The 9,564-nt window shown below is 28.5% G+C and overlaps 1 non-coding gene across 1 annotated transcript; it reads right to left on the bottom strand.

Moving 5' to 3' along the window:
- Positions 1–1,432: 1,432 nt before the first annotated feature.
- On the bottom strand, positions 1,433–1,512 carry TRNAL-UAG (transfer RNA leucine (anticodon UAG)). Its single transcript has one exon. It is a non-coding gene; the product is annotated as a tRNA-Leu (tRNA).
- Positions 1,513–9,564: the final 8,052 nt, after the last annotated feature.

The raw sequence follows: 9,564 nt of genomic DNA, 5'->3' as shown, positions 1-9,564 counted from the left end.
TACTAAATTTTGGTGCTTTCAAATACGTTTAGATATATGTATCTCGGGATACATGGGTCAAAATTAGGTGTAATTTGTTCTAAATACATTATATCCAAGTGGAATCGCATGTATCTGGTATACATAACGAATCTCGCTTGCCTCCTTCATCTCCCCTTCCACTTTCATATGTATCGTGTATGTCATATACATGTGAATCACACCAGATACATACATATACATGTATATAGGGTGTATATAGTGTGATCCACGTGTATCCAGGATACATAACAAATCTCACTATATAAAGAATTAGTAGATATGATAGGAATATATGTATAATTAGGCCATAAAGTTTTACATTTGGGCTCATACCAATTGTGTTCTTCTCATGGCCTTATTTTTTGGAAATTACATAAATATGCAACTAAAAATATCATGATTTTTAAAAATTTCTATCATTTTAAAAATATTACAAAAATTTCCTCTCGGATAAATTCTTATCCCCTCTCAGATACATCTCTTCTATTTAGGATACATCCATCCCCACTCGGATACATCCCTATCCTCTCTCGGATACATCCCTCCCATTAAATAATGTAACATTTGCAATGTATTGAACAACCAATTCTTGTAATTGTGGAAACTTTTAGAATAGGATGTAATTAACCCCCAAATGTATGAAATTTATGTAAGTTTCCCTTTTTTTTTTGGTCGGGCGCTCATGACCTTTCAATACCTCATAAATTCACTTATAATAATTGATGATTGAGTAAAAAAAGAAAAGAAAGGAAAACTTGCATAAATCTCACTATTTTAGGAGTAAATTACTTGGATACACTTTAGTTTGCAATATTATGTATCTTACTAAATTTTGGTTCTTTCAAATACGTTTAGATACATGTATCTCGAGATACACGGGTCAAAATTAGGTGTAATTTGTTCTAAATGCATTGTATCCAAGTGGAATCGCACGTATCTGGTATACATAACGAATCTCGCCTCCCTCACCTCCCTTGCCGCTTTCATATGTATCGTGTATGTCATATACATGTGAATCACACCAGATACATACATATACATGTATCTAGTGTGTATATAGTGTGATCCACGTGTATCCGGGATACATAACAAATCTCACTCCCCCCCCCCCCCCAATCTTGTTCGCCTCTTTCCCTATTGGTAAAATTGGTAGCAAAAATACATGTATCTAGGTGTATCTTTCTCAATATATGGTAGGAAACTCTTAATTACCGATAAGATACGTAATATTTTGAAGTATAGATAATAATAACAATAATAATAATAGAATATATGGCAGTGGAATATGTCTAATTATGTAGATCCTCCTTTTGAGTGGATAATTGATCTATTTTTTTTAAAAAATATTGTCATGATGGTAATTAAAACCTAAATTATGTTTTTTCGTTTTTCTTTAAAAACTAAAATAAAATGACAGCTGTGGGATTTGAACCCACGCCCTTTCGGACCAGAGCCTAAATCTGGCGCCTTAGACCACTCGGCCAAACTGTCATATGTTTAAACAACCTTATTATGTATTAAATATTCCTTATTACTTAGATTAAGCAATAAAAATATAAGGGGGAAAAAAGAACTCAGTGAAGACAAAGTTGAACCTAATTTAATCATTACCTATTAGCCCCATTGAATATAATAAAGATCAAGACAAAATATATAAGAATGCAAATTATGAAACTATTTACCAAATTAAAAATATCAAAAATGTGAAACTTGCCAATATAGTATGTTTTTTTAAAAGAAAAAGAAGAAATAACTTGTAGAAGTAAAGAAGAATACTCTCCACGCCTCTTTTTAAGAAAATTTGTAAGTCGAGTGGAACAAAGAAGAATCATTGTCTCACTTATCTTCAAAAAAATATTTGAATGATATTAAAAATGTCATCTCCTTCTCGAATTTTCAACAAGTGAATTATAGCTGACCATTTTTACTAGTAAAAACGATATAGAATTTTAAATTATGAGTTTTGAACTCTCGCAATCTTTTAAGATAGGATTTTAACCATACTCTTTATAAATGTTGAGTGATTACCACAATATATTATAACTGAAATATTAGCATATGAAGTGTTGAAGACATCATTTGACATGTTGTCTCTCATTTATCGTCGACTTAAACTTTCAGAGAAAGCACACTTCTAACCACTCAATTATGGTATATTTCAACCCTTCCCCTTATATCTGGTTAAATTGTTTTGATGGATTAAATACATGAATATATTCTCTATGATTTCTAGCTTGCTTTGATGTAATACTAAATTGTGGTTTGTTATTAAAAAAATGTATTATCTTATTCATCTCAGTTTTTGTACCTTTTAAATATATTAAATCGTTATTTATTCAGATGTATAATACTCATTATTTTTCTCACGTACCAAATGGGCTATTATAGTATGACACGTGTTTCATTATCATAATTCTGGCCACACCTCAAATCATAATTCTGGCCACACGTCACAACATATTTTAGCAGTAGCTCAAAATATCATAGTTTGATTTTTATAAAAAATAAATTACGTTTCTAAACATCGTTATTTCCAGTTTTTATATAATAAAACAAGATAGGCCCCTAATTAAGTCATTTGGTTGGAGTAACAAACAACATATTGAGATTTTGGTCTCCCAAGTCAAAATGCTATTTTATTTTTTTCCATTTGTGAACTAAAAGAGCTAGAAATCATGGAAGATCATGTAAATTAAAACAAATATAATACAAAGGTTTTTCACAAATATTTTTCTCCAAGCTTATTTAAAAGACAGAATTCTTTTCAACATTTTAATCAAAATTTAACATTTACAACCTAATTTTTTTTTAAAATCATTACGTTAGACGTTTCTCTATGAAACGGAAATATTCCACAAAATTAAAAATTCTATTTTACATACATACAAAAATATAATTTTATATTTTCACCAAACAGATTCAATTGAACTCTTTACAAAACATGTTACATGAAGAAGGTGATCGATAATGGTGGTCATGGTCTTTATCAATCTTGCCCCGAATATATAGAGGATGATTGAAATATAAAATAGGGACGATAAATTGTCGTTGTTCTTCTTCTACTTGACCTAGTTTTATCGCTAGAAATCCTTTTGGTACATCTCCACTGCCCATACTTACAAATAAAAAATTCCAATAGGATTATATCAAACTTTTATAATATGATGATTGATTGTTCGCGACTTAGTTAAATGGGGGGAGAGATTTGTTTTGTTTATATATTGAAAGAGAAGAAGGCAAAGGATTAAGAAGGATAGTATGTTTAAAAGGGGTCAAAGATAATATAGTTGAAAAATGCCCATTCTTTTTTTTTGTTTTGTTGTGGACCTACAATATTAGTTATAGCTTATAAATTCGATAAAATTCAATAATTTAAATTTAAATTTTATAATTATATAAAATAATAAAATTAGTTATCTGATATAAAAGATGAAATAGTGAATTTCATGAGATGTATCTATCCTATCCTAGTAACTGAACGAACCCTAAATCCTTACTCGACGCAAAGGAACGTCTTTAACATGTTCAAGTAGACCATCTTTGGGTGCACAATAGAACAAATATAAGTTAAATTTTGAAAGAATAAAATAAAATTTTGATTTTAAATAATTATAAAATTAAGTATTTTGATCCTAATACTTCAAATCATTTAGTTCAGTACTTGAAATGAATAACGTACTGGTTACGTCTTTTATCTATGTTGTTTTGGAAGCAAACAAAAATATAAGACAAAGTCAATTCCATTAATTGTAGTTGTAGGACCATATAGGGTTGCATGTCCTGCACAAGTTGGCTACTTACATGTTAGAAAGAGTTGTCAATATGAATCGGTCTGTTTTATCTCAATTAATTTATACGGTCTTTAAATTTGGATGGTTCAGATTAAACTAATCAATTATCTACGCAAGTTAGAAAACATCAGATAAATCTATCACTATATAGTTAGCAAACTAAGCTAGACTTATGCACACTGAGCTAAAAAAAAACCTTATTCTGAAATAGACATCAAAAATCATAATTTAACTTTATTAAATTATGAATTGGTTCAGTGAGCCTAGTCCATATTGATGGCTCTGCTTACCCCTTGAAACATTGGTCCATTCACGATTTTGATTAGAAAACTTAAGACAGGACGACAATTGTGTCTTTTTCAATTTCTTCTTGCTTCCATGATCAAGAATTTATAGGTCCCTCACAATATCTACTTAATATATCATGTCTTTGAGATGATTTTGGAATTAAATCTTAAACCACAAAAATTTACATGCCTATCTATGCCAGAATTTTGTGGCTTAAGAATGACACCCTAGGTTGACTGCTTATACAAGGAGAATTACTCTCATGAGTATATTTAGTTGCAATTTTACTTTGTCTTCGTACACTACTAGAAATAAGTTGTTTTCCAACTACAACTGCCGACTATAATGTGTAATCAGAAATTTGGGTAATTTTCCAACTACTGTAATCCGTACATTTAAGATTTATATACGTATATACAAATATTGCTTGCATATAAAAAGGGTATCTTACAGAAATGTATCGCATGGTAAATTTTTTTTAGCTAAATAGAAGCATGTATATGTAATGTATTTATATTATATAAGTGAAGGAGTACATATTTATATATTTATATGATGTATAACTAAGTATAACAGATGTATATATATTCTTATACATTTTTTATACAATATTTATACATTGTTAGATACAACAATTCGTCTTTCTCAACGAGCTAAATTGTTTTTTGTTCAATTTCGACCAACTCAGATCTCATGTAAACAATCTCAAATTTTAGATATGAGCTTCTTTAGAAATAGATGTATAACTAAGTATAAGAGATGTATATATATTCTTATATATTTTTTATACAATATTTATGCATTGTTAGATACAACAATTCATCTTCCTCAACGAGCTGAATTGTTTGTTTTTTCAATTTCGACCATCTCAGATCTCCTGTAAACAATCTCAAATTTTAGATATGAGCTTCTTTAGATGTTTGGATTCTTTCGATATACTATTCACTAAGATTGTCAAATAAGCAAGTTAAGTTGAAATTAGACATGTCAAAATGAAATTGAGTGAATAAGCATATTATTGACTCATCTAAAAGTTATTTAGACTGAAATAGATTAAAAGTCAAGTCATAACTCAATCTATTCAATTCTTATTTAATTGTTTTCCTTATATTATAACTGTAACATAACAAATAAATAAAATATTTTTCAAGTATTCAAACAAAATTTCTCATGAGTTAATCAGAGCTGCATATCATCTCAGTTTTCAAATGAGCTTAATTATTGAGTTGATATAAAAGAGGGTCATTCACCTGCTCAAATCTAAACAAGTTGGATCATGATATTATGAGCTAATTTTGTCACCTTTACTATATACTTCCTTCGTCGGACTTTCAATTTATGTTTATCATCTCAGTTTTCAAATGAGCTTAATTAAGCAAATGAAAATAATTAAATTGATAAAATAAGAGGGTCATTAACCCACCCAGACCTGAACAAGTTCAATCAATTATGATATTATGAGCTGATTTTGCCACCTTTAGTATATACTCCCTTTGTTCGAACTTACGATTTACGTGGATACACACATTTTAGTACATTTTATCCTTAACGAGAAATTAAAGGTGTAAATTCACTTTGTCCCATTTTGATTGACACTTAAGCTAAAAATAAATAGACATCTCAAAATAAATGTTACTTTAGAAATTCAAGACTAATGTTAGTAATTATTTACAATTATATACTTAATAATAAGGAAATAGTTTTTTTGGTATTGCTTAATTATAAAATGGAACATCTATAAAAAAAAAATAGAGGTAACTTAGTAAACTATATATACCGGCTTATATTTATTTTATTTTTTATTAAATATGAAAAGTGCTAAAATGACCATTAAAATGGAAAGAAGACAGTACTAAATAAATGCTACGGATGCTTAAAATCAAATTTCAAAAATCTTATACCTACACAAATAAAATAAAACATTATTAACCACAAATTTGAAAAGTAATCTTTTATAAAAAAAATAAGAAAAAAATCTTGTCTATTCAAATTTAGCTTACATAAATTGAAACTGAAGCAACAGATGATTTAACAGTGAGTCTATCACTATAAGATTCCATTTGACAATAGATCCCAACAACTTTCTAAGGATACAAATGGTCCTTTTCTCATGGATAAGAGATCAAATATTAAATCGAAATTTAACAAAACAATTTTTCTTTAGAGAAAATGGTTATAAAAAAAATGCTCATAAGTTATGTGAAATGAATAAAAATGTCTTCCGTTAATAAATTGGCTAAAAAATGCTCTTACCGTCAATACTTAAGTTCAAAAATGCATTTATAGTGAAAGTATTGATTGCAAGGACCTTTTTGAACCAAAATATTAACGACAATGACATTTTTTAAGCCAAACTATAATTAAACGGATGACATTTTAATTAATCTCTATCCTTTGTTTTGTAATTTAAATCTTTATATGGAATGAAATGCAACACTCCCAGGATCACTAGGAAATTTTTTTTTTTTTAAAATCATGAATTCAAAGTGAAAACTTGAAATTTGAAATTATATTTGAACACACATTTTATTGAAAAATATTAAAGTATTGTGAGTGAAAGTCCAAGTAACCCAAAAATTGTTCTAAACCAATTTTTGAAAAATTGAAAATATTTATAGAACAAATTTTCAAAAAAAGCGATTAAATTTTATAATCACACAAATATTTGAAAATTTATGGTTCTAGACCAGCATACTTTTTCACTTGAGAAATCTAAGTTTTCTAAATTCTTAAAAGATATGGGTAACCTAAAGGTGGTATTAGCTTCTGCAGCCTGCAGGTCTATATAAAACAACATTTCTCTTAGGTATTCATTAAGGAGTCAAATCTAATACTCCTTCCGTCCCTTTTTAGTTGTCCACTTTAGAAATGACACACAGATTAAGGCAACAATGATTAGCACAGTGAAGTTACAATTTTACCCTTATGACAACTGTTCACTTCAAAATTACAACCACTTATTTGAATTAAAGTGAAATAAATTGGAGGGAAACAACATACACTTTTACAATTTTCAAGAAGTGTAAATAAGGGTATAATAGGAAAAAATTTGTTGTCCTTTCTTGATTTATCAAAATGGACAACTAAATAGGGACAACCAAAAAAGGAAATATGGACAAGTAAATAGGGACGGAGGGAGTAGCAACAAGAACAATCAAACCTAGTCCTATTTGCACAAAAAAATTTAAAAAATATTAGTATAAAAAGAACAATCACCAAATATTAAACAATATTCAAACCAAAAAAAAAAATTTACTCCAGCTAGTACTTTTTCCTATACAAAGTGGCTAGAAGTAGCTAGTGTCCAGATACTGCAACAACAATAATAACATATTCGGTATTGTGTTTACTATAAAAAAACAATTAATTTTGGCCTTTTATATAAATATGATATGAAACGATGCAAACTTTGATCAATGTGTTCAACTAAACCTACAAAATTTCAACACAATAACCTTAAAGGCTGAACACGTTAATTTAAATCATGAATCTGTTTCTAGACATGTGTCTTGAAGACAAATAAGAAAAATGCACAAATTCTATCTTGGAATTATATCAAATTAACTCAGATTTTTGTTACGGTAGAAACAAAACTTATCCATAGTAAGTTGGCTTTGTTAGAGTATAAACATCTAATGCAGATAAATATTTACCAAATGCTACTATATGTATATTGTGGAGATTAATTAAAATATTCAAGTGAGTTTAGTTTCCCAACGTTGAAAACAAAACTCGAGAATACATTAATAGCAGAAATAATGTAAACTATGGGATAGTAAAATACAACATAATCTTGATATTATCAAAATAAAATGGTCAGATCTAGTAATATATAGTAATGCATATTAAAAGCTTATGTTATTTCAACAATATATTAGTATTCTCGTAGATTTATCCTTCAAATTGTTGATATGTAATATTTTGTAACACAAACAACATAATTTATCCAATTTTTTTACCTTATATTCATATAAACAATAATACATTACAAAATAATATATAGCAATCACACAAACAAAGTGATGAAAATACATACTAAATTTGTGTGTTTGTGTGAGATAGAGAGAGTGAGAAAAACCTTTGAAAACCAAAAGAAGAAAAGGGTTTTGAACAGATCTGAAAAAAAATCATCAGCATGCCCACAATCATAACACAATGATGAACAAAAGTATATGTCTTTTTATTTACTGACAAAATGAAACAACATAGTATCAACAAGAAAAAAGGTTCTAATCATGAAAAAAATTGAGAATCTGAAAAAAAATAAAAATCACTAAAGTCAAGATCCTTATCATTACACCAATCAGCAAAAAAAAAAAACTATAAATGACACACAAGTTATTTTAGGTACATAAAACAAGTACAATTTGTCCAAAATGTTGAATACTAGTACATGAACAACTACAACTAAACAACAATAACAACATATAATACGCAAATCTTATCTCTGCCTCAAAAATAGAAAGACTATTTCCGATATAATCCACATAATACATGAAAAACTAATCAAAAGACTTACCTCTTGTAAAAATCTGAAATTAATTATGTGGTAGATATAATCTTTGAGGGGAATGAAGCCTGGTCCGAGGACACCCAACAATATAATCAAAAATTCATAGATCTATCATAAATATTGTATAGATCTATGTAACAATATAGTAATTACTATAAAAATACGTATAAAAAAAATTGATCAAGATTGAAGATTTCCTCGAGCCAGACAACATTCCCCACAAATAAAAAAATCTCCACTTTTGATTTCTTGATTTTTATTTTATATTTTGCTTATCTATTTTATTTCCCCCAAAACTTACGCCTTTGTTTTAGGGAGAAGAAAATAGGGAGTGTGATGATGAAAAGAATGATTTGGGGGATTATAAAAGGATGGTAAATAAAAGAGTTGAAGTTGAAGAGGACAAAACCTATGGCCACACTCTGACCCTACCAGCTGGACTTCCAGAATTCACCACCACTGTTCTCTCCGTTTTAATTTATTTATCTCGTTTTAACTTGGTATAGAGTTTAAGAAAACAAATGAGATTTTCGATATTGTTATCTTGAATTAAAAGATATGTCGAATGTAGTAAAATATTTTTTAATCTCGTTAACTTAAGCATATCATGTGGGAAGTTGAAATTAAAGAATTGTTATATAAGGAAATAGAGATTTTTTCTTAAAATAACTAAAATAACTAAGAGTCTGTTTGAATTGGTTTATTTTAGGTGTTTTCAAGCCAAATTAACTTTGAAGTTGTAATGACCCAAAAGGTCATTTTGGTAATTTTTCGTGGAAATGACTATTTTGCCCTTTCGGTAGTTGCCCCGAGTCCCATGTTTTGTGGTTGTAAAGTTAGTTTGAGGAAAAGTTGGTAAAAAGTTGAGTTTTTGAGAAGTTGAGTTTTTATGAGTTAAAGTTGGTTAAAAAGTGCTTTTTCGAGTTATTTGGAGTTTCGGGACTCGGATCG

The sequence above is a fragment of the Solanum stenotomum genome, chromosome 5 (assembly GCF_019186545.1).
Source record: "Solanum stenotomum isolate F172 chromosome 5, ASM1918654v1, whole genome shotgun sequence".
NCBI lineage: Eukaryota > Viridiplantae > Streptophyta > Magnoliopsida > Solanales > Solanaceae > Solanum > Solanum stenotomum.
Note: the sequence above shows the minus strand (reverse complement) of the source record. Positions and strands in the feature narration are given on the sequence as shown.